General features: G+C 37.4%; 1 pseudogene; it reads right to left on the minus strand.

Moving 5' to 3' along the window:
* Nucleotides 1-448: 448 nt before the first annotated feature.
* Nucleotides 449-2,452, minus strand: LOC149179385 (THO complex subunit 1 pseudogene; annotated as a pseudogene).
* Between the last annotated feature and the right edge of the window lie 23,663 nt (nucleotides 2,453-26,115).

A 26,115-nucleotide genomic window follows, 5' to 3' on the forward strand; every position in this document is an offset into this window, starting at 1 on the left:
AAAAATATAAAATGACAAAAACCCATAAAAGCAATAACATATAATAAATTAATAAAAACCAAAAAATATCCACACCTTTTGAATGAAAAAACTTGAAAGGGTTTGCATTTCCCTCTTGACAAGTGACTTTTTATATTAATTTTCATTTGTTTGAAAAATACTTTTATACGGATCTATGATGCTGTAAAGGGTATTGACAGACAGTGATGAGTTCAATTTTAATCCCTGATGTGAAACAGGATATCAAAAATGCTAACTAGATGATTCACAACAAAAGTCAATATAATTATTGCAACTATAAACTACATTTGAGCCTCATTATGAAATGTAATAATCATCTCTGCTTCATGATGAAGACTCATAATCCTCTCTGCTTCATGATCAAGACTCTGCTCTGGAACGCTTCCTGGTATTTGGCTTATTCTCAGCAGCCTTGGGGATTAATAATTCATTTTGACAAGACAACCTTATCCTGAAGACTTGAATCCCTATTAAGACCCTCTTCCATATCTGCACTTTCAGGATCAGGTGACTGCAGTCCTTCTTGAGCAACTTCAATGTCAGGGCTCTGTTTCTGCCTCTCATCAGGCTCAGGGGCACCACTTAAAGTCGCTGCTGTGCCTATGACATCTACATCCATAGTAACGCTCTGATCAAGCTCTGGAACCGTTGCATTTAGAGCCCGATTTTCTTCTTCAGATGCCTGAGTAGAAGTAGGGGCAGCTCCCTTTTTAGCAGCACGTTTGGATTTGTCAGTTGCAGGCTTCCCATGTATCTTAGTTTGAATTTCAGGAGGAAGTAGATCAGGTGGAACAACACCCTCAATGCCATGCTGTGAGAATCTGCAAAACCCCTCCAGATCCTGCCTTGCTGAAAAGCGCAGGCCTTTCCAACAGTAAACACGGTCGTTCTTGTGGTGATACTCTGCCTCAATGCCAGCAGAAGGATCCATATCATCAGCCAGTTCTTTCCAGAAATCTGTAACAGAAGGCATCTTTACCCTCTTTTCATCTGTCAGCACATTGGGATTCTGCTCTGTCCATTTCCATAATTGTGAGAGTTCCTTGTTTCCCATTCTCCACCTTGGCCTTCGTTTTTTTACCTCATCTTTTCTTGATTTTGGCTCTGATACTTGTTGCTGAGGCTGCCTTTCAAATGGCAAACACCCATCACGCTTCCACTGAACCCAATTCTGCTCACGTTCCAGTATGTGTTCAATTCTCCTGACAAACTCTTTTCCTTCTGGTGGGGTGATTTGGATAAGCTTCTTCACACGCTCTTCATAGACCCTGATTTCTTCTTTCATGCTTTCATTTAAACCATCCTTATCAACCTTTCCTGGACGTTTGAGATAGTCAAGAACAATTAAGGATTGCACAAGAACATGGCGTCTAAAGTTAGGATCCTTTAACTCTAAACTCATCAGATTGCTGCTAGTCAGATATTTCACACTAGAAAATGCAGCCTCTAGCATTAGATCATCTTCATCAACAGCACTAGAAGTTGTTTGATGATCTTGAACTTCTTCACCAATATCATCTGCATTTCCACTTGTAACATGATCACCAAGTGGTTGGTTTTCAAAAACATCCAGCACAATTGCTAAACTTGCAGTGAAGCTTTGCCACTTAGGAAGACTGTGAATCATTGGAGCAGGGTTGCAAAAGTATTCCTGTAAACTCCAGAATGTCTGATAAAAATTGGACTCAATAGAAGAAATCCCATCAGGGTTTTCATATTTTGTGTCATTGGATGTGTTGAAAATTCCCTTAATGTTAACTGCTGAACGCTCTGAGAGTGAGAAAAAATGTGCCAGAAACATAAGAATTCGACCACAAAAGACCACATCACTTGCCTTGGATAGACGACGAAGGAGCTGATTGCATGTCCTGAGCATGACAAGCTTCCCTCTCCCAAGGAGCTCTGCCTTTCCAAGAACTTCCTGCTTGCTTTCAATGTACCCAAAAACCTCTTTGCAGTCTCTGATTGTTGACATCTCAGTCAAATCTTCAAGTAACTGGAATATGAGGCCTCCTTCTACATGACCCATTTGGCAAAGATAAAGCACAATATCAAGAAGCTTGGGGATAAGCCCACAATTGTTTTCTGCATCCTGTTCTGCAATTGATTCCCCATGGTGCATTGTGGGTTCTCCAGCCTCAACTGCAGAGGTCACTAGCTCCTGCAACAAAGCCCTCAAGCCATTTTCTAACAACTGATTTTCATCTTGGGTGAGCACGGTCTGGTTCTTAGGACCCACAGCCTCCTGCAATGCCTGAAGTGAAAATGTTGATGGATGGCCTGGCTTCATCAATGCATCTCTGAATATTTCCCATACTTGGTCTCTCTGGTCATGGCTAGAAATGGGGACAGGGGTTCTTTCCTGAGAAGACTGATGCTGATAGAGTTGAACTCTCAGGGAAGGAACAAGAGGGGCGTTGTCTTCTGCCATCTTCTAAACCCTACCGATTAACTGCTGCCTTTCTCCTCATCAACTGTTCAATTTCGGCCTGTTTTTGAATTTGAAAATCCAAAAGTTTACAGAACGAATATGCGCGAATTGTTATTTAGTTAGTTACGCACCAAGAAGTTGTGAGTCTCTATCACCACTACCGTTCTGAACCGTGATTATCACTTCATTAAGTTATATGGATTTATTTCTGCACTCTGGCATTTGTTCATCGGACGTCTGCACGCATTAAGCCGGCCTGTGGTTCGTTACGTCCAAGGTGAACGGTTGTCTCGTGAAATGTGCCCCGTATTTTCATGATTATAATAAATAAATGCTGGATACATCCATGGGTATAATAAATATTTTCTTGAATATAATATTCATGAAATGTGACCGGCATCTTGATGAATATAGTAAATAACATCTTGATTGTGTTGTTTAATTATTTTTTTCTAAATTTTTCAAAATTAGCTTTTAAAAATTATTAGATTATATATATATGTTTGTCAAGTTGTTTGTGATTTACCAAGTTTGAAATGTGATTTGAGTACTCAAGGGTATATAATTCGTCAAAATCACCTTGAGATCATACCCAGTTTAGGCCACACCAGGACTTATTAGCATGTCTCTTCCCTCTCGCACAAGCCACAACCACCCCCTTGAAATTTGATTCTCGATTGCCTTGCTAGCGAGATCACAGTCACCCTAAGCCACACCAAGCCCTATTGGCATGTCTCCTCCCCTAACACAAGCCACAACCGCTCCTTTGAAATTTAATTATGGATCGCCTTGCTAACAAAACCCATCCTTAACTAATTATGCTAATAAAACTTAACAGTGAAAAATACATTTTAAATAGATAAAAAATTTCATAATTTTAATAAATATATAATAGCTATCATTTTGGGATTCAACTGCGTTAAGTAAGTCATTCAAAACTCCACAGTTAAGCACGCTTGAGCTAGAGGCGATCTGGGATGGGTGACCTCCCGGGAAGTCTTGGTTACAGGGTGCAAGCCCCGGAAGTTATGATTGATGCTATGTGATTCATTTCACTAATTTCAATCCCACTTCTTCACCTCTATGAGCATCACCCGATGCAATGAGTGCTAAGTGAACTATTCAAAAATCATGAGAAATTAGTCAGTTACGACTAGGTCTCATGGAAATGGTCATACGTGAATCACTTACTTAATGCAGTTGAATCCCAAAATGATATCTAATATAATGCATTGCGTAAACCCCCATACTTAAATTCAAAAAGAGTGAAGGGATCTATACTTGAATGGTTCATGAGGTACAATACCTGCTAAGGTTTTGCAAATGGGGTAGCAAGCTAAGTGGGCTTGATTGTGGGGAAAACTCCATAGTTTTAAGCGCGCTTGAGCCAGAGGCGATCTGGGATGGGTGACCTCCAAGGAAGTCCTGGTTACCGGGTGCAAGCCCCGGAAGTTATGATCGACGCCATGTGATTCATTTCACTAGTTTCAATCCCACTTCTTCACCCCTGTGAGCATCACCAGATGCAATGAGTGCTAAGCGAGCTATTCAAAAATCTTGAGAAATTAGTCAATTACGACTATCTCTCATGGAAATGGTCATACGTGAATGACTTACTTAATGCAGTTGAATCCAAAAATGATATCTAATATAATGCACTGTGTAAACCCCCATACTTAAATTCAAAAAGAGTGAAGGGATTTCTACTTGAATGGTTCATGAGGCACAATACTTGCTAAGGTTTTGCAAATGGGGTAGCAAGCTAAGTGGGCTTGATTGTGGGGAAAACTCCACAGTTAAGCGCGCTTAAGCTAGAGGCAATCCGGGATGGGTGACCTCCCGGGAAGTCTTGGGAAGCCCCAAAAGTTATGATTGATGCTACGTGATTCATTTCACTAGTTTCAATCCCACTTCTTCACCCTTGTGAGCATCTTAAAAAATATATAATAATTATACAATATCATATAATAACTTTAAAAAATAAACATCATCATATTATATTATTATATATATATATATATATATATATATTATTTAAAACTGGCCTCGTATCTAATTTATTTTAATATTACGTTTTATTTTTCTAATAAATTTATTTATACTATCCCTTCCAAATGTAAACATTTCCAAACTTGCACAAATTTCAATTTTCTAAAATGTGAAGCACCATCCTATATAACGGTTTAATTTTTCATAATTATAAATAATAGGTTTGGCATTGTAAAATATTTTAATTTGAGAATGAGTTAATAAAGATAGTAATCAATTTTTTAATAAATTTAAAAGGAATTTAATTTGGAATAAATTAATATATATATATATAATTGAATTTTGGGAGGAAAATCTTAGATTAGTTTAATATTTTATAACAAATGTAGCGGGTTTAACATTTTAAAATTATTTTTTTTCAATTGATGTATTAGATAAAGAGCCAATAATATGAGGTGGAGACTTCCCACTCTGTGGTTTATTTTTGCATTAAAGAGAGGGTGACATGGTCATCCCGCCTCATGCACTCACACATTCCAACAACCTCATCTACATACAACACTATAATGGCAAACTTAACCTTCACTAGGAGCTCACACATTCCCTATCATGGCTCTGAGTTTTGTTGTTTGGAGAATTCCCATCGTAGGTGGGATACTTCCATAGTGGTGCATGGCTTTCTGGTTAGCTAGGCATTGAAGGCCATGGTTCCATGTGAGTGAACTCTATTAACATTTGTAACTCTATAGGATTTTGCACTAAGCGGAAGGATGAGGCTGCTAAGGGAGTTTGACCAAGAATTCACAATGTCCAACGGAATGGAGGGACTTGAACTCTACTTCTCCAAGCTCGATGGGTTGTCAGGAAATGGTGAACACTTCCTATGTCTAATATTTTTAGGACTCTAAGTTTGTTTCTATCTGCATGGTGGAATTTAGTGCTTGGTATACAAGGAAACCCTGTGACATTAGAAAACTCTGAGATTGTTATGGTTTATTTAGTCTTTAATCAATGTAAGTTGCCTATCCATGGCTCCACCCTCTCTACGCATGTCATTTGACTTTGTCCCTCTACTCGTTTGGGCCTAGTCCTTAACCTTCTTCTCAACTCTCCCTTGGTTGAGTCTTGTTTGGTCTATTGGCTTTCCCTCCTCAAGGGGATTTTTACTTTTTTAGTTGACCTTCTCCTTACTGCTATTTCGCATTAGAGAATGAGATCTCAATGAGGGTTTGGAGCTCGTGGCCCTTTAGGCAAGCCTTAAGCCCAAATACAAGCCCAATTTGTTGCTACCATCTTACACTCTTCCACCCCCCCAAAATCCAGGCAGAGATTTGGAAATTGGAAGTCTTAACCACCAATGATCACCATGCCTATTCCGAGTCAGAAATCCAAACCGAAGTTGCTAGTTGGGTGCATGATCTTAGTCACATAGGGGAAGGTGTAGTCAATAGTTTAATTCTATTACTCTTCATTAGCAAATGAAGATACTCCTGGGCCAAGTGCTCAAAGAAAAATATGAGGACCCAGGGAGGTAATTGCATGCCTCAATGAAATTTAGAGAGTAATGCCACCAACAATCCTACTTGGTCAAATTTGATGCTTGTTTGGTGCATATCGAAGGCCATCTCTAGTGTGGTCTCAAACAAACCTCTAACAGGCTCTAGTGCATAGGACTTGGCTCAAACAACATCCTCTAATAAATGATGATTGTTTAGAGCTCTTGTTTGAAGTTTTAGTTTCAAAATTTTATTTTCCTAGTTAAATGTACAGCTAGGATAACTGGCAATAGATATGTTGTTATTTTGTCAAACTTGTCAAACAATGGTTTATAAGGAAGCTAGCTAGAACAACATTTAGTTTTATAAAGTTGTGATGTTGGGTCTACAAGACAACAAACCTCACCATCGTTAGTTTGGTTTCCCTTGTGTCAAACAATAATAATGAACATGAAATACTTTGAATTTTGTAAGGCAATGGTTATGATTAAAAAAAAAAAAAAAATCAACAAAAAAAAAACATTTTAGAACTATTTAATTTGGAAATGAGTTAATAAGTGAACAAATTCAACTTTTTTTGCTAAGCTCAATTGTTTTCGCTTATGGATAAAATTCTACAGTGAAACTTCTCATCAATTAGAGGTTTTTGGGATCATGCTTGATCTGATGGAGTATCAAGAAGTCAATTACCAATGGGTTTAGGGACTATTACAAATAATTAATCTAGTGTGTACCCTCTCCTCTAGGTATTACTATCCACAAATGCAACCAAGGTGAGAACCTTTATCATTGTTGGTGATTTAATCATAACTATCAACCTTATGAATAATAAGAAAACTCTCTCTAATTATAAGCTAGCCTGCCTCATTACATAGTTACACATACCATTTTTATACAACCAATCCAAGTCAATGAATACATGTATTCATAATATAAAAAGAAGGGGGTGGTATGCAAGGCACACCACCCTTATGCAATTCTTGCACATGCTCAACTTAATGTTTAGACACCATTTTAAAACACACAATTATTTAAAGTGGGGGAAAGGTGGGATAATGGCTTAATTGGTAAGTGAGGTGTTTGGTATGGTGGATGGCTCTTACTCAGTTGGTATCTCGAGTAAGCTCTCCCTTCAAGTTGTTCCTTAGCATTTTCTTAGTGCATTTAGCCTTGTTCTTGATGGATTTTCTTTTGGCCTAATGCTCTATTTTCATGTTTATTTGGATTCCAATCTTGGTTTGGAGTGGTTGTTTTGATATGAAGCCCCTATTCCATGGCTTGGGTTTTAGGGGCCTTTAGTTTCTTGCTTTCATGAGTTATCTCTCATTGGTGTATGTTTCATACCTCAATCTCTAAGCAATACTCAATTTAGAATAATGGAATTTGGGTTGGTTTCCCATGCCTCTTTGTACTTTTATGTGAGCAATGTTATCTCAAGGATGTTGTTTATTTTTACTATTGAGGTGGAATCTCAATTTGGTTCATTAAACCTACCAAGAGGGAGATCATGGTATGGTCCTTTGAAATTTCCCCTTTGAGTGCTTATTTCTTTTCCATGTAGACATTTTAAAATGTTTTTGGTTATGGTCTATAAGTAAATACAAGCCTATGTCATAGAGTTCTTTTGAGGCATGAGGATGTTTTAACAACGAGCCCCCTATCTTTTTCATTATCATTAAGGTTCAAGAAAATGAATATCACTATTTACTCAAGATATAGTAATTATCCATTGTGTAGCAAAAGAGGGAAATTCAGGTTTTGGATGTTGAATACCACAAGTTAAGGAATATGGTTTGTAACGTTAGTAAATGATCTTGCTCAATTACCTCAAATTTCATAATGTTAGTAATTATTTCCACAAATGATCTCAAAGAAGGGGAAACTATCCACCAAATAATCGAAGACATGGACTTAGGCAACCAAGAATCTCACCCACCAATATCGACTAAGACAAATCTCTTAAAAAACATGACTTACAATAATTTTTTCTATTATGTAGAATAATATTAATATTAGGTGTCTTTTATAGAATCTAGCACAAACTTTTTGGAATCCTTTATGAAGGATGGTTTGGAAATTTTGTACTAAACATATATTATTTGCTAAAAACATTAGTTTTTTATGAGTGACAACTATGTTTTTCTATTGCTCTACTTTTTTTTTTGTAAGCTTCATCAAGAGATTTCTATTATGAAAAAAAACGATTTACATCAAGAGAGGAAGATTTACTATGTCATCCTAACACTGCCTCTTGAGGTTGAGCCTTATTTCAGAAATACACTATAATCCCATAATATTGAAGAAAACTTAGGATTAAATTAAATAAAACTAATCAAAAGAACTTAATTGTAACTTCATTTGAGTCCTTGATATTTAAATGTAGAAAATTAAAACTAGAGTCGAACTAAATTCCAAACTCCAAAACATTCTGGAAGGAGAGCATATAGACAATATTGGAGGGTTGTGATACCTTCGCCACTGAAAAAAACCATTTGTTGTAGAACTAGATGTGCCTGAAATCGTTATGGCACTGAGCATGTCAGTGTGAGATAATAATAGGGGAGAGGCGTGAAGAATTATCCCGAGGAATATGAGTTAGAGGAGCCGTGTTTGGTGGTGGCTCATTAATGATGTCGAGATTATTATTGACCTCCACTGATTCAATGCTAAAGTTTGAAAACAACATATTTCTCCACCCTTGAAACTTAGGTGACAATGTCATCTAGGTTGTACCGGATATCCTTGAGGATTTGTTTGATTTCTTCCTGCCCAACGAATAGTTTGTGGTTGTCCACTTGTTTGTCCCTAAGGACCATATGCATGAGATTTTTCATTTGTTGGTGCATTGAGATAGAGTGCGGGAAGTGTATTTTCCTCTTTCAAAAATAACTTGGGTTGGGTACCAATTTGAAAGAGGAAAATATGATTTCTGAGTTAGAGAAATAAGTGTGGTTTTCGAACTCCTTGGCTTTGAGAAGGATAATTCCCTCTTGACTTCAAAATGAATTGTATCAAAGAAATTACTCACTAATTCCTACCCAAACAAACGACTACAGTGTGAGGATGAACTTGACGTCCCACCTCGACGACTGAGAATCCACTATCAAGGGGCCATGGAGACAACAAAGAACGAGTTGGTTAGATTGTGGAGTCAGTGAGGCAAGTTTAGGGTAGGGGATGATGGCAATGATAGGACTCTAAGCGTAAAATTTCCCCATGGAGTTGAACAACCCCAGGTGACCAGTGATAATCCTCTAGACCAATAAATTTCCTCCCACTCAAGGGAGGGAAAAGTATAGATGGTGTACAATAGTTGACAGGTATGCAAAGAGATGTTGTCTACCCAATTTTGTAGTAGAATGCGAGTTAAAAGGACTCAAAGGGATGGATATGTCTGATTTTTATCAGATTGCCTAGGTAATTACCCACATAGGTGACACTCGATGGTCCAGATATAGGAAGACAACCTTGCCTGAACCTGAGAGGTGAAGATGACATAATCACAGAGTTACCACCGAGGAGGGAGGAATAGGTAAACAACAACACACTTTCAGAACCAAATTAATTTTTTTCCTGGGTACCAGACAAGTATTAGGCATGAGAATGAAACCCCCATGAGATTGAAACCCTGAAGCGATGCAGTAGAAAGTACTTCCACCAACTCAAACACGGGCTCAAAACCTGAGTGTTGAACAGTCCATGTTTTTTGTTCTATTTCTTTACTTTTCATTTCCATTGCAACTTATTTTTAATAGGAATATCAATCATTTTTGTGTGAAGAAAAAGAAATTCTCATAAATCAAATAAAACTATGATTATCGTCAAAAATCTTGTCAAACTTACCCCCGATCGAGGTGTAAGCCGACGGATCTCCTCGTTAAGGCCATGTTAATGGATTGTACCACGAGGTATAGAACCACCACCCCCCACACACTCAAGGCGATGGGTGTGGTGGTCCTTTGCATGATGATGGACATAGTATTAAGGAAAGGTGGCAGCGAGAGGAGGGAAAGAGTTTTAGTCTGTAGTCACCCCGGAGGGGAGTGTAGTGAGCACCAGAATGACCAAGTGGAGACTGGAGCAACGGGAAGGTGCAGCAACTCGACAAGTGACAAAGAACCCACCAACTGCAAGCAAAGGAAACCGGGTATGTAATTGGCATCCTTTCTCATCTCATTATGCTTCCCTATTTCTGGTTTTGTATGTGGGAGTTGAAAGGAGAATTGGGGAAGGGGTGTAGAGATTATAGGGGATGGGGGCATGGGCTGGTGGCGATAACCTGCATATGCCTTAGTAATCTGACGTGCATCCTAACCATCTCGCTATGTTTTAAGATTCTCCATCCTGTATCAAAATTATGTTGGTATTGGGCAGGGAACATAGTGTAGGAGCATGCAGTAGCATCGTTGGAAAAGCTTAGGGGTTTGGGTATGGGGATAAAGTCTACCTGTACACCTGCATCCTAGGAGGAAACCTTTGTCTTTTGGCCATGCACAACAGAAGGGGGGATTGCAGGGACTCGACAATTGCGAAGAAGGAGAAGAGATGTCGCAGGCATGAAACTTGGCAGGGAATTGAGACTGACTATGATAGAACTGGAAGGAGGGCAGATGAATGTTGTGCTACGGGGCTTGAGGATGGATGGTAATCTGTGTTGGGTTGATGGTTGGAGGGTAGTTGGGCCATTGTAACTGGGACTAGACGGATAATGCATGCATGAGCGATTCTAAGGGGGGGCTTCAATTAGGGCCTAGACCCTCATGTGTGAGGCATGGGTAGAGCCTCTCTGTGTATCTTTCCTTTGTCTATGAGGGGAACACAACTGAAAGCGTCAGGGGGGTGTTTGAAGCTGGGGGGATGGAGCAGCGCAATTTTACCACCCGTAAACATGAATTTTGTAGTAACACAATGAAGATTAATTGGTCAATTGAATGTCTTGTATGCAAAGCAGGTCTGCCGCATGGTAAACCCACCCCGACACAAGGAAATTCTAGGACTAACCAGGTCACAGTTAGTAAATTGGCTAATCCGCCATGCACTACAAAGGGATAGGTCGGTGAGATCATTGCATGAACAACAAAGACTTGAGGCTGAGGTGCGAGGCCATGCGAGGCCAAGCATGACACAGAACCTGGCTCTTCGGGATGTCGACGAGGTTGGAAGTCTGTTGAGCATTTAATCAATGAAGCGACAACTGCGTACCGGGAGGGAACCAATGAATAAATTAGGAAATTGTTAGAAGAATGGGAGGAAGACGTGAAAAGGCAGGAGAGTGAGACGGATACGGAGCTGGAGGACTAGAGAGTCCTCATCCTGAATCTTGGGAACACAAGAGGGAGAATCACCCAGTTCAAACAAACCCTCTACTTTCACTGGTTGATGAAAATTCTTTTGGGAAAGGTAATGGGAAAAATATCGATGGGCATAGTAGTCATGGTCTAGGAAAGGCCAAACTACAAGCAAAAATTTCAAAAAGGTGTAGTTCCAACTGCACAAACAAGACATCTATCTTGGCCGAATTGAACAACACCTGCCATGCATTCTGGTTCAGACAGAGCTGCCCAGATTGAATGCCAAAGATCCAACTCCAGTTGAATCAACATCAGCTGAACAACATGATTAACATGCCTACTTACTGATAGTTTTGTTTATATATGCGGCTAGATTTTAAATTTGTCTATGTATTTACATATGTATGTAGAACTCTAGAGTATGGAAGTGGATAGGAAACTGAAACTTATATTGCTTGGATAGAGAGACTTAAGATTTTTTTCTACTGGATGGCATATAATGCGGATAGGTGGCCAATAGACTTGGTTTCCCACTGGGCAAGTTGAGGCCACCTAGCCAGTTATATGTGGTGTTAATTTTCTTTCTATTAATGAAAAAGGAGGATCTACCAAGCTTAACAAAAAAAAACTTGTCAAACTTAAAAAATAATTAAAAAAAAAAATTGTCCACTTGTTGAGTTACTCCTTTAATTTCAATAACTATAAATAATGGGTTCACACATTTATTGTTATGTTTGTGAATGATAATTAGGATACTCCTTTGAGGTAGGTTTTTCCATTACTCCTTTAATTTCTATAATTGAACAGAGAGGCGCTCTATAGTATAGGGTACATGTGTAGGCGTTAGATGTGAGATGTTAGATATCTTTTAAATTCAATTTTTTTTATTTTTATTTTTATTTTTATTAATAAAACTACTAATATGTTTTTAGATAAAAGAAAATATAATATACATATCACATTAAAATATATAACATATAAATAGTACTTATAAGATTTACCATGGGCTAATATCATGGTTTATCAATACCATGGGCCATCTAGGTTTTTTATTATTATGTTATGGATCTAGGCTTTTAATTATTCTTACAATACCATGGGCCAATACCATGACTTATCAATACATATGCCCAAAAACCATAACTTATTTCAAAATCAAAATATTTTACAAATACTTTATTTTAATTTAATTTTATAGCATTTTTTAATTAAATCTAAAATAGAAAAGTTTATAATTACTTTTGAGGTATATCTAAACCCTCCATCCTGACGGCTACTAACAATATTCCCATAGATATTAAATCGAGGTTTTAATCAATTAAAATGTGAATACTTTTATATATAAATATGTGAAACTTATATAGTATAAATAATATAGATAGATGCATCTTAACCAAGGATCAAGCAAAGAGAGAAAACAAAGTGACTAACAATGATAAAGGAAAGATAGTGCATGATTCTTTTAAGTTTTTTATTATTGTATTTTCTTTGACATGATTGATCCAAAACATTAATATTTTACAACCAATTATGTTTTTTTTTTAAGATACTTTATTAAATAAAATACAATGGGATCATATTTAAGAGAGAGAGAGAGAGATGGAGGGGGAATAGAGTGGGAGAGAGAGACATAGAGGTGGAAGAGACAGGGAGAGAAAGGAAGGAAGAGAGGGAATACGAGAGAGGGAAGGAGATAGAGATGGATTTGGAAGGGGAAAGAGAGGGAGGGAAGAATAAAAACATTGAGAGATAGAGGTGGAGAGAGAGGAGTGACAACAGAGAGATTAAGATGGAATGAGGGAGAGAGGAGATGAGGGAAGAGAGAGAAAATGAGAAGATAGACATAGGGAAAGAAGAGGAAGAGAGAGACGAGGAGACATAGATATGGAGGGGGGGAGAGGGGGAGAGAGAGAAGGAAAGAGGGAGGGATATAGTGACAAAGTTGGAGGGTGGAGAGAGAGAGTGTGTGTGATGGGGGGAGAGATAGAGGGAGGTGGGAGAGAAATGGAGAGAGAGGATGGAAGAGAGAGAGGAATTGAGAGAGAGGAGAGAGAGAGAGGGGGAGAGAGAGATGGAGTTAGAAGGGGAAGAAAGACATGAAGATAGAAAGGTGGGGAGGGAGAGGGAGTGACAAGGGTGAGAGAGCGAGAGAGAGAAGGGAAAGAGAGAGAGGGAGAGGAAGAGGGAGGGAGAGAGAGATAGATAGATATGGAGAGAGAAAGTGTATTTTTTGGGGTGAGAAGGAGATATAAGGGGAGATAGAGATATAGAGGAAGGGGGGAGAGAGGGCAGAATAGAGAGGCAAAGTGAGGGAGGGAGGAAGAGAGATAGATGGGAGATAGAGATATAGATGGAGGGGGCAGAGAGAGAGAGAGAGAGATAGAAGGGCAAGAGGTAGAGAGGGAGAGGAAGAGGGAGAGATAGATAATAGATAGATATGGAGAGAGAGTATGTGTGTTTACAGGCTGAAATAGAGAGATTAAGAAGGATAGACAGAGGGAGATAGAGATATAGATGAAGGGGGCGAGAGTGAATAAGAGAGAGACAAAGAGAGGGAGGGAGGAAGAGAGATAGATATGGAGAGAGAGAGAGAGAGAGAGACATGTGTTTAGGGGTTGAGATAGAGAGACAAATAAGGATAGATGGAGGGAGGTATAGATATAGATGGCAGGGGAGAGAGGGAAGATAGAAAGATAGAGAAAGGGAGGGAGAGGCGGAGAGAGAGATATGGGGGAGAGAGGGAGGGGGAGAGAGAAGGAAAGAGGGAGGGAGATAGATAGAATGGAAGGTGGAGAGAGAGGGAAGAAGAAAGAGACACACAAAGACAAATACAAACATAGAAGTTAGATCTAGAAAGTCATGAAATATTTTGGTTTTTCAATAAATTAGATGTATAGATTTTAGTGTAGTTGTTTATTTCTAATCCTATTTGATCACTTGCACTATATGCATTGATTTCAGTGTAGATGTCGATTTATAATCCTATTTAATACCTTACACTAGATGAATTGATTACAATGTAGATGTGGATTTCTACTCCTATTTGTTTGCTTGCAATGGATGCATTGGTTTTAGTGTAGATATCAATTTCTAATCATATTTGATCGCTTGCACTAGATGCATTGATTTCAGTGTAGACATCGATTTCTAATCCTATTTAATACCTTACACTAGATGCATTGATTTCAATGTAGATATTGATTTCTACTCCTATTTGATTGCTTGGGATGGATGCATTAGTTTCATTGAAGATATTGATTTCTAATCCTATTTGATTGCTTACACTAGATGGATTTATTTTAGTGCAGATGTTGATTTCTAAACCTATTTGATTGTTTGCACTAGATGCATTAATTTCAGTGTGGATGTTGATTTCTGATTTGATGCAACTAGATGTATGATGTAAATAAATTTCAAAGTAATTAGATTAATAGTGTGCATTGATTTCAATGTAAGCACATCTTTTCCCCCTCCATCTATACCGCTATCTCCCATTGTCTCTCCTTCTTTATCTCTCTATCTCAACCCCCAAACATACACATTCTCTCTCCATATCTATCTATATATATCTCTCTCTCCCTCCATTTCCCCCTCCCTCTCTCTCTCTCTTTCCCTTGTCTCTCTCTCTAAACTTCTCTCTCCATATCTATATCTCTTCCCCTGTCTTTGCCTCTCTCTTTTTCCCTCTCTCCCCCCCTCTATCTCTTTCTCTATATCCCCTTTTCTCTCCTTCTCACCCCCAAAACATACACACTCTCTCACAATGTAAGAACATAAAAATTATCCATAATGTGCATTGACTTCTGTATTACAATAATTTAACCATAAATACAATATTTGAATTTTCATCCTAAATAAAATGTTCACTTACCCGAAATGTTTGCTTCCTAAAATTGTAAACTATTTGTAATTGAATACATTCTTATTATTCCCATTTTCCATCATTCAACATTGTTAATCACTTTGCATTCAAATGTGGTAATAGAAAATAACTACCATTGAAAATTATTTTGGGTTTAACACTCCATAATTCACAATGATTGACTTTGGAGAAAATTACTATTAATATTGGAGAGCAACAGAGATAAGATATGATGTTTACTACAGTAGCTCGAGTTAAATATTTGGAAGGTCTATGATTTCAACTACCCTTTTCATATGATCGATATGAGAAAATGGCAAAACTAATAGGTGTGACAATAGGAATAATAGAAGAAAATAGTTTCAGATTGATCACAATGAAGATTGTTTGTAATTGACTATATTCTTATTATTCACATTTTCTATCATTCAACATTGTTACATTGTCACTTTGCACTCAAAATTTTTATTTCATCATTTTTCATCATTCAAGTTACTAAAAGTCTCTCTCATCTCAACAAACTGAGGTAACTAAAAAAATTTAAAATTAAATTGACCAAATTAATCTTAGACATATTTAGCATATTTAAAATTATCAAAATAATTAGATGTTCAACAAATTTTGTATGACCGCGTGTTATGAAACCAGCTCAAGAAAAGATAGAAAAGATAGATCAACGCCTTAGAATTCAGCCTCTTCGAGGGGGCAACCTCCTTTACATTACATAAATGAACAATTCTTGCATGATATAGATGACAAAACCTCCTTTCTATATATAGGAGTCTAAGGAGTCACAATATAATCCAGCCGACCTAAAAATAATAATATAAAGCCACAAAAATAACAATAGAGGGATTCTATGGGGCACATAAATAACAATATGGGGGTAATAGGGGCACAACAATATAAATAAGGGGTATAACTACAATAGTAATGGGGTAATCACTAGTATTATAGGGACCCAACATGCCCCTCTCCTTCAAAAAAGTGTTGTCCTCAACGCTTGAGTAGTTCTGGATACTTCTGCATAAAATTCTCATCCTCCCATGTGGAATCTTCAGCGGATAAGTTCTTCCACTTGATAAGATACTCTGAAATTGATCGATTTCGTAGCTGTCGAGTTCTTGTTTTTGTGACTGCTTCCGGTTCCAATATAATTTTTCCTTCCTCGTCAAGTTCTGGCAATATTGTTTGAATTGGGAGCTTGTCACCTATAACCTTCTTTAAACATGAAACATGGAAAACTGGGTGCAATCGAGAAGCTGCAGGAAGCTCCAATTTGTATGCCATAGTACCAATCTTTTGCAACACCTTGTACGGACCATAATACTTTGGTGATAATTTATTATCCTTCTTAGCTTGCTTTAGGGACATTTGCTTATATGGTTGTAGCCGTAGGAATACCCAATCACCTACATCAAAACTTCTTTCCTGCGATGTTGATCTGCCTGTTGTTTCATTCTATTTTGTGCCAACACGAGGTTATCCTTTAAGAGTTGGAGGACTTGTTGTTGATGTTCGATGTGATGTTCCACTGCCTGAACCTTAGAATTTTCTCTTAAATATGATGTGATGGATGGTGGTTGATACCCATAAAGTGCCATAAATGGGGTCATTTTTGTTGCTGTATGGAAGGAAGTGTTATACCACCATTCAGCCAGAGGCAACCATTTGACCCATTGTGTCTGTTTATCAGATACAAAGCAACGAAGATATCCTTCCAAACATTTGTTTACTATCTCAGTTTGCCCATCAGATTGAGGATGATAAGATGAGCTATGAGCTAACTGAGTACCAAGACAAGAAAATAATTCTGTCCAAAAATTTCCAGTGAAAATGGGATCTCTGTCACTTACAATAATCTTTGGGTTTCCATGTAGCTTTTGAACTGTTTCCATAAATGCAGTAGAAATTGTACTGGCTTTAAATGGATGTGATAATGCACAAAAGTGTGCATACTTGGTAAGTCTGTCAACTACCACCATGATGACACTCTTTCCCTCAGACTTGGGTAAACCTGTGATAAAATCCATTGAAACCTCCTCCCAACGTTGGCTTGGAATGGATTAAGGTTGTAATAGACCCGGTGTCTTAATTGTTTCAACTTTATTTTGCTGGAAAACCAAACATTCTGCCACAAACTTTTGAATATCTGATTTAAGGCCATCCCAAAAAAATTCCTTCTTAACCCTGTGGTAAGTTTTTAAAAATCTTGAGTGCCCTCCTAAGGGAGAAGTGTGCAATTCCATAAGAATCTTTTGTTTTAGCTGGGAATTCTTACAGAAGTATAAGCGATCTTTGTACCATAACGAATCATTTTACCAGCTAAATGTATCAGAAGTACTGGAATCTTGTTGTAGCTTTCAAATAAGTGCCCACACTTCTTCGTCATTCTTCTGTTCCTCCCTTGCTTCGTTTATCCAATCTGGTTGGATAATAGAAATGGCACACAACAATGCTTCCACATCCTCATCCTTTCTTGAGAGTGCACTGCCACCACATTTTGCTTCCCTTTTTTGTAGATGATTTCAAAGTCATAACCCAACATCTTTGTGACCCACTTTTGTTGCTCTTGAGAGGATAATCTTTGTTCTAAAAAGTATTTAAGGCTATCATGATCCGTTTTTACCTTGAAGTGTCTTCCCATTAGGTAGGGTCGCCATTTCTTAAGTGCATGGAGTATTGCCAACATTTCCTTCTCATAAATAGCTTTGCTTAAAAACTTTCCCTTGATTGGACGACTTTCAAAAGCAATGGGTCTTTCATCTTGCATTAGAACAACACCAATTCCATTTCCTGAAGCATCACATTCCACAATAAAGGTTTTTGTGAAGTCCGGTGTAGCTAAGACCGGTGCTTGGCACATTGCCTCTTTAAGATGTTCAAAGGCCTTTGTTGCTTCCGAAGTCCATGAAAATGAATCTTTCTTCAATAATGTTGTTAGAGGTGCTACTATTCTCCCATAATTCTTAACAAACTTGCGATAATACCCTGTCAACCCAAGAAATCCTCGCAGATGCTTTATGGATGTGGGGATTTTCCATTCCTTAATGGCTTTAATTTTGCTAGGGTCTACCTTAACTCCTTCATGAGATACAATATGACCCAAATATTCCACCTCCTGGACTCCAAAGAAACATTTGGATCTTTTTGCATATAATTGTTTCTCCTCCAATAGTTGTAGCACCCTGTCAACATGTTCAACATGATCCTTCCAAGACTTGCTGTAGATTAGTATATCATCAAAAAATACTAACACAAATTTTCTAAGGAATGGTTTGAAAATTGAATTCATCAAACCTTGAAATGTTGAAGGTGCATTGGTAAGGCCAAAAGGCATGACCAAAAATTCATAATGACCCTCATGAGTTCTAAATGTCATTTTCGGAATGTCTTCAATCTTCATTCTGATTTGATGATATCCCGAATGAAGATCCAACTTGGTGAAGTAAATTGATCCATGCAATTCATCCAGTAATTCATCAATAACAGGAATGGGGAACTTATCTTTAATAGTGAGCTTGTTGAGCTCCCTATAATCCGGACACATGCGCCATGATCCATCCTTCTTGTGCACCAATACTACTGGAGTTGAGAAAGAACTTTGACTCGGTTGAATTATACCAGCCTCTAGCATTTCTGCAACCATACGTTCAATTTCACTTTTTTGGACATAGGGATATCTGTACGGCCTGATGTTTGGAGGAACACTTCCTGGAATCAGATGAATAGCATGATCATGATCACGCATAGGTGGGAGACCCTTGGGAGTCTCAAATACCTTGGAATGATTGTCCAGGAATTTTTGGAGATCTGGAGAAATAGATGATTCCAATGTGGAAACATCTAGCGAGCATAATTGTGCAATTACACCTCTTTTCTCCTTTTTTAGAAGCTTTGTCATACCATGAGAGCTGATTATCTTTCCTGGTTTCCATGCAATACCCCTTAATTCAACTTCCTTTCCTTCCGTAGAAAATTTGATGAAAAGTTCTTGAAAATTAAAAGCTATTGTACCCAAGGATTGTAGCCATTGGACTCCTAGTACAACATCCGCACCTCCCATTGGAATGGAAAGCATTGGGCTAGTCAATACATATTCTCCCATGGATAGCTTGATATTATGGCACTTTCCAGAGCAATTTATTGTTCCTCCATTTGCAATCATCACTTGACACTCTGGTGCTGGATATAGGAAGCAATTCAATTCTTTTGCTACCCTACAATGAATAAAATTGTGGGTGCTTCCTGAATCAATCAACACTATTACCTTTTTCTTCTTGATTTGTCCTTCTATCTTGATGGTTTGAGGAGTGGTAATTCCTGCCAATGCATTACAAGATATGGTCGGATTTATTTGTTCTTCATCTAGGCTTTGTTCCTGGAGTATATCTTCTTCTTTTGACCTTTCTTGCTCCTTTTCTTCTTCCTCTTCACAATCTATGTAGAATAATTTCTTCTCAGCACACTTATGACCTTTAGTGTATTTGCTATCACAACTGTAACAAAGCCCTTTTGCTCTTTTTTCTTCCAATTGTTGTGGTGTCAACCTTATAGGTTGTGGAAGACTAGGGGCAACAACACTTCCGTCTTTATAGTTGTGAGTGGTATGCTTCCTGGTTGCCATAATTTTGCTTTCCATTTTTCTTGCTAACCTGAATGCCTTCTCTAATGAATCAGGTTCCCAAAGGCGAACATCATGTTGGATATTATCCTTTAAAGACCCTATGAACACATCAATCCTATGCTCCTCTGGAATATCTTTTACCCTTATGTTCAAATTTTTGGAACTCCTCAATGTGCTCCATTACTGAACCCTTTTGTTTGAGACTTATCAATTGGCTAAAAAAAGTGTTGCTTTTTGTATCTTCATAATGTGCTATCAATTCTTCCGTAAAAATTGCCCAAGTGATAAATTGTTTACGAGAGCAAAGCCATTGATACCATACAAACTGATTTGGTTCCAAATATACAGTTGCCATACGTACCTTTTGTGCGTTTTGCACATTATTGAGATCGAAGAATTGCTCCATCTGTAATATCCATGTGGCAGGATCCTTGCCATCAAACTTTCTCATATCGATTTTTGGAATATGGTGATTCTTTGATCCAACATTAGCGTCTATGGAATCATGATTAACATTTCTTTTGTTCTCATCATGAGTTTCCTTTACTACCTTTTCACCATTAGTGACCCTTTCTTGTAGCAACTTCTTCAATTCTTCCATGTCTGTCTTCAAATCTATCTTCAAATCTGCCATGTCTCTCTTGAAATCTGTCTTCGAATCATCCATCTTAGCTTCCATGCCCTTTATCTTAGATTCCATGCCACTTATCTTAGCTTCTGTTAGCTTTTGTGAGCGTGACATTTGTTGCACTTGTTCTGGTAATTTTGATATATCATGTAGCATTTCTTCCTCTTCTTCATGAGTCATGCTAGAGCTTTCAGGTTCCTTACTAGGTATTTGCATTTTCTTTCCTTGGGGCATCAGTTACCGATAATAATGCTTTACTATGCCCTTTGAATTCTGTTAAACCAAGCTTACACAAAAATTAAAAAAAAAAACTACACACCTTTTTTCACTTTATAGAAGCCTGATAATGAATCTGATGTATCTCTATAATTTCAGATCATCCAGTTCTGAAATTGCTACCTGTAGTAGCCTTCTGCGTCCTCTTTTCAATGCCACAAGTCTGAGCCAAATTGGATTCTCCAAGGAAGAGTTATGTGAAATCTCCCACAGTGACTTACTTTTAGACTGGTTCAGTAGAGCTAACTTGTACTACGTGCCACGAGTCACTGTTTCAACCTTTGAATCTGAAACACACACACAAGAAACTACAATCTATCCTCTTTCTGTAACTTCTTACGAAATTTCAATCCAATCCCCAGAGAGAAAGTTATGACGATTTTCCCCAGGTCACCTGTTTTGAATGTAATTCAGGAGTCTGCAAAAAGACCAACTTCCTTAGATCATATCTCCGCAAATATCACGCGAAAAGCTCTGAAATTCGGACCCAAGGTTCAGCGCGATTTCTTCTCAAATGGGTTTTCTTTGCGACTTCTGAAACGTCACAGAAAAAAAGTTATAGCGAAAATGCCACGATGACCTGTTTGGAGCAACGAAACCCTAGAATCCAAAGCTCTGATACCAAATGTTATGGAACCAGCTCAAGAAAAGATAGAAAAGATAGATCAACGCCTTAGAATTCAGCCTCTTAGAGGGGGCAACCTCCTTTAAATTACATAAATGAACAATTCTTGCATGATACAAATGACAAAACCTCCTTTCTATATATAGGAGTCTAAGGAGTCACAATATAATCCAGCCGACCTAACAATAATACTATAAAGCCACAAAAATAACAATAGAGGGATTCTATGGGGCACAGAAATAACAATATGGGGGTAATAGGGGCACAACAATATAAATAAGGGGTATAACTACAATAGTAATGGGGTAATCACTAGTATTATAGGGACCCAACACCGCGCACTACTGAAACCAGCCTAGATCCATCTTAACCTCAGATCTATCAAGTGCCGAGAGGCATCAAATCTCTCGAGGTGCAAACCTTTCCTCAAGTTTCACACTCAAAAAAGAGGTTTGCACCTCTAGAGACTTGATCCCTCTCAGTGCTTGATAGATCCGAGGTTAAGATGGATCTAGGTTGGTTTTAAATAATGTAGTTCACATACTTATTATTTATGGGTGTTAATAATAAATAAGATAATAAATAGAAGAGTGCACATATCTAATATTTATTCAGTGAATAATAAGTAAAATAATGAATAGTAGGATAATGTCCATGAGGTTGAGACCAATTTTTTTGTTTGGGGATTAGTTCCCTCCAGGTGTCACATTCAAACCTCATGGGGAGTGGTTGAGGATGGAAGCCACTTATGGGGGAATTAAACTATCCCAAGGGGCATCAAATATTGACCAAGCTTCACATAATCTTGGTGATAGTGTCCCACTAGTGGTTAGATCGTTCTTCCATCCAATAGACACATCAACCTCGACCTAGGCTCATCCTAGTTTAAATTTTTTTTAGTATGATAATCATATGCTTGTTTTTCTTTGTGACTTCCATCCAATACACAGGTTGGCCTCGACTTAGGCTCATCCTAGTTACAAAAAAAGTATAGTAGGATAATCATATACTTACCATTTTCTTTGTGAATGGAAATCTTACGGGAAAAATCAAGAATTTGATCCTAGACACTTGTTGGCACAAAAAAAACCAAATGTCCAACTATATTGGCAACAAAATAAGATAATAAATAATGGAATATATTTATTGTTTAGTTACAAAAATAATAAATAAAATAACAAATAGTGTAATGAATTTTTTATGTGTGTATGATTAAGATATAATATAAATAAACATTGGAATATATTTTATTTGACATTATGAGATTGTTTCTATAATTTTAAAAACCATAGTTTAACTATTTTATGTTTCAAATTTTTTAAGCATATTTTTTGGCATTTTTTCCCAAAAGCAAGTAGATATCTATTGAAATTACAAGTTTGAGTTGTGTAATCTGCACAATCTAGGTGTTATGGGGGTTCTCTTTAGGTTGTTGAATTCATTTATGCAGTGAAAATTTTATTTTAAACAATTAAAAATCACAATATCACCTATAATTGTATTGTTGGAATTTGGTCAAAAACTCCAAAATGTAGAATAGTTAGAGAACACCATTTTAAATTGAGATGAGTTAATAAATGGAAAAACTCAACCTTTTTTTGCCAACTATTTTTCCATCCTCATTTTTTCCACATTTTGATGTCTAGACATCTTCAAATGTGCCAAAACTATTCAGATAAAAATTTTATGATTAAAGTTCCCATCAACTAGATAACTATGAATTTCAACAACATTCTTGCTAAGTTTAAAAAAAAAATTCCCAATATAAAACAGATAAATTTGTCCACTTATCAATTTATTTCATTAAACAAATTTTCAATAAAATATGTTCTTATTATCCATTTGTGTAAATAGATTTGGATTATTTCTTATATTTTTTAAACTCGTTTTATAAAATGTATTGTACATGATAAACACATTCACATATATTAAACAAGATAATAAGCAATAAAATACACTTTTTAAAACAAGATAATAAGCTACAAAATACACTTTTTAGCATCTTAAATTTCCTTTACATTTTGTAATTATCTCATTAATCTGATATGGAAAAACATCATGTACCTAGTAGTAAAATCGTTGATGTTATGTAGCTCGGGAAATATGTTATCATATTTGAAGTACCTTTTAATTTAATGGTATATCTCCCAACCTATACAACATTAATAAGTTTATTATCGTGTTCGTCGATTCTCGTCTTGCACACATCTCTCTCAAAACTATTTCATTAATAGTTTACACTCAAAGTTAAAATGTGATTGATGTTAGTGTTTTTCCAACTAAACGTATTGAATTCACCATTCTATTTGTAATGGACAACTGTAGGTATTTAGGAAAGAAGTAGGATAAAACATCAACCAAATGTGTTTTTAAAGGTTTCCTTTTAGTATTTTTTAGTGGCATCTGATGAATTATAACTTTGCATCATTAGGATGGTGAAATCGAAAGCACATTTTGGATTCGTGTTTTTAAATGTTTCTTTTTGGTATTTTTTAATGGCATTTGAGAAATTTTAACTTTGCATTATTAGGATGGGAAATGAAAAGCACATTTTGGATTCCCTTGGATTTCAAATGGATTTGAATTAATTTGTGGATTCAATATACAACCAATTTTAAAGTGTTTTATTTATGAACTTAGCTCATTGAATTCTAATGAAACTTAAGTGGTGGATTGTAGAAATTCTTAGAATTTTTCTACAAATCAACTAGCTCTGATACCATGTAGAACTTTTTCTACAAATCAGCGAGCTCTAATACCATGTAGAAATTTCCCACCTGTAGATCACCTGGTAATGCAATGTACTAAAGCAAAACACTTGATCTACTTCTACAAACAATTTACGGAAGCTTAATCAACCATGAGCAACATCAATAAGAACACATATAACTGATAAGAAGGAATCAATCACACATAACACAGAAAAATTTACCTAGGGAAAGCACCTGCCTAAAACCCCATCTGTGTATTATCATACAAGTGGAAATATAGTCCGGATTACACAAATCCTTAGCTCGGAAGCTATCCAGCTCTCAGTGCAATCCCTCCGCTGCTCATAAACAGTCAAAGGCTTCTCACAAGCCTTCTCTTCTGCCCTCCAAGCTTCCTATTTCCTTGTGCAGTTTCCTTGGGGTCCAGTGCTGCCACCTGTGTGAATTGGCCTCTTGACACACTCACTAACCTTTGATCTAACTGCACAAACTTGAAAGAGATAAATCCTCATCATGGATGAGCTTCCTTTATAGGGAAAATATTCATCCAACTGGTAGTACACTGTCCCTTCTCTGATCTCAACTGGGTCTCTGTCTGAACTGACATGCATCAGTTATCCATGAGTGAATACACAGTTATTTGAAAATAATAGTTGTCACATGCATGCAAGCATCAACAAACTATATCTCATTAATTTAACAACTTGTTAAATTAATCTACTTGAACTTGACTAAATTAAACTAAGTCAACTAATTCTTTTAATATAGAACTCATCCTTAATTCCTCAATCAGTGGAGCAAATCAAGGACACATTCCCCAACTAGTGGAGAAATAATTGCATGTTCTCACAAAGACATCAAGTTTGCTTTTCCTTAACTAATTAACTCATGGAGAATTAATTAATTAATATTCCAAACTGCTAGTAAGACCAAATTTGAATTTACTTTTTATAGATAGACCAAGGACTGCTATAAATAGGAAGGGACCCAGAAATGCTATTTTTAGAAGATGCTATTTTTAGCAGTTTCACCTCTCGCCCAAGGTGGCCAAAATGCTCATTGGCCAAACAACGATTTTTAGAAGTGCTATTTTTTGCAGTTCTATTTTTAGCACTTCCTAAATTTAGCCTTTCTTGTTGCACACTTTTCAACACTCCCTCTCAACAAGAAAGGCTTCTTCTCAAACCCGATCCTATAACTCTGGAATGTTCTGCATGCAACACATCTACTAAGTGTGGTTGCTCCAACAACACTGGGAACAAAAAAACTCCCAATTGACTTCTTTGTTGGGCTAGAAACATACTATGATGCTGAAGCTCTACCTGCTGCAACCAAGTGCTCCCTCTCTGACCTCTGCGCTACTACAACATCTCCATGCATCTCGCACCGTTGCACCCTTCTTTGTGCTACCCTACACCGTGCAACACACTTGTGCCTCTCGCATTGTTGCAGCCTGCAGGCTCTGCGCTGTCCTGGGATTCCCTACACTGTATCTCTCTCTGCCGCTCCATCTACATCTGTTTCTACGCAATCAATCAGTTCCTGCTACTCCACATCGGGGCTCTCGTAGCAAGGTCTCATCCAAGAGGTTGGGTACCTCAAGGATCCTGCCCCTCCTCCTTAGGACGATCACTCTATATCACCCCACCTCCTACCTGGAGGTATGACTGCATGTGATCCCTCTGCCCACCTGGCTCGAAGTTTGCCCCTACTGGAGTTCTCTGCATGAGCAGATGTCTCTATTCGATCTCCACTCAGCTTCCCCTGTTGTGGCTGCTCCACAACCTCCTGAAGTTGCTGCACCAATCATGGCTCCTCCATAATCGTCTGAGACTTCTTCTGGCACTGCATGTTGAGAGGGAATTTACTCTCCCTTTCAACCACCAAGTATCTAACCTTTGCCTTGCTCCTCAAGGCTTTGCATGCATCTTGTACCTCAAGTGCATACAGGTTCTTGGTTAGCACACCAATCTGTTTTCATTTTCCTGCCGTCACGAAATTTTTTGGAAAAAGAGCTGATTTTAAATCAACGATATCTCCCTCATCCAAACTCCGATTCAGCCGATTTTTTTGTGAATTTGGGTATTTTTCCGCAAGGAATCCAAATCTGCTATTTTCTTTTAAAAATTTTGTACATAAATTTTCATATCTGCTCTGC

This window comes from Pinus tabuliformis, chromosome 4_1 (genome assembly GCF_031772625.1).
Source record: "Pinus tabuliformis cultivar Carrire ecotype Pingquan chromosome 4_1, CPIR1, whole genome shotgun sequence".
Lineage (NCBI taxonomy): Eukaryota > Viridiplantae > Streptophyta > Pinopsida > Pinales > Pinaceae > Pinus > Pinus tabuliformis.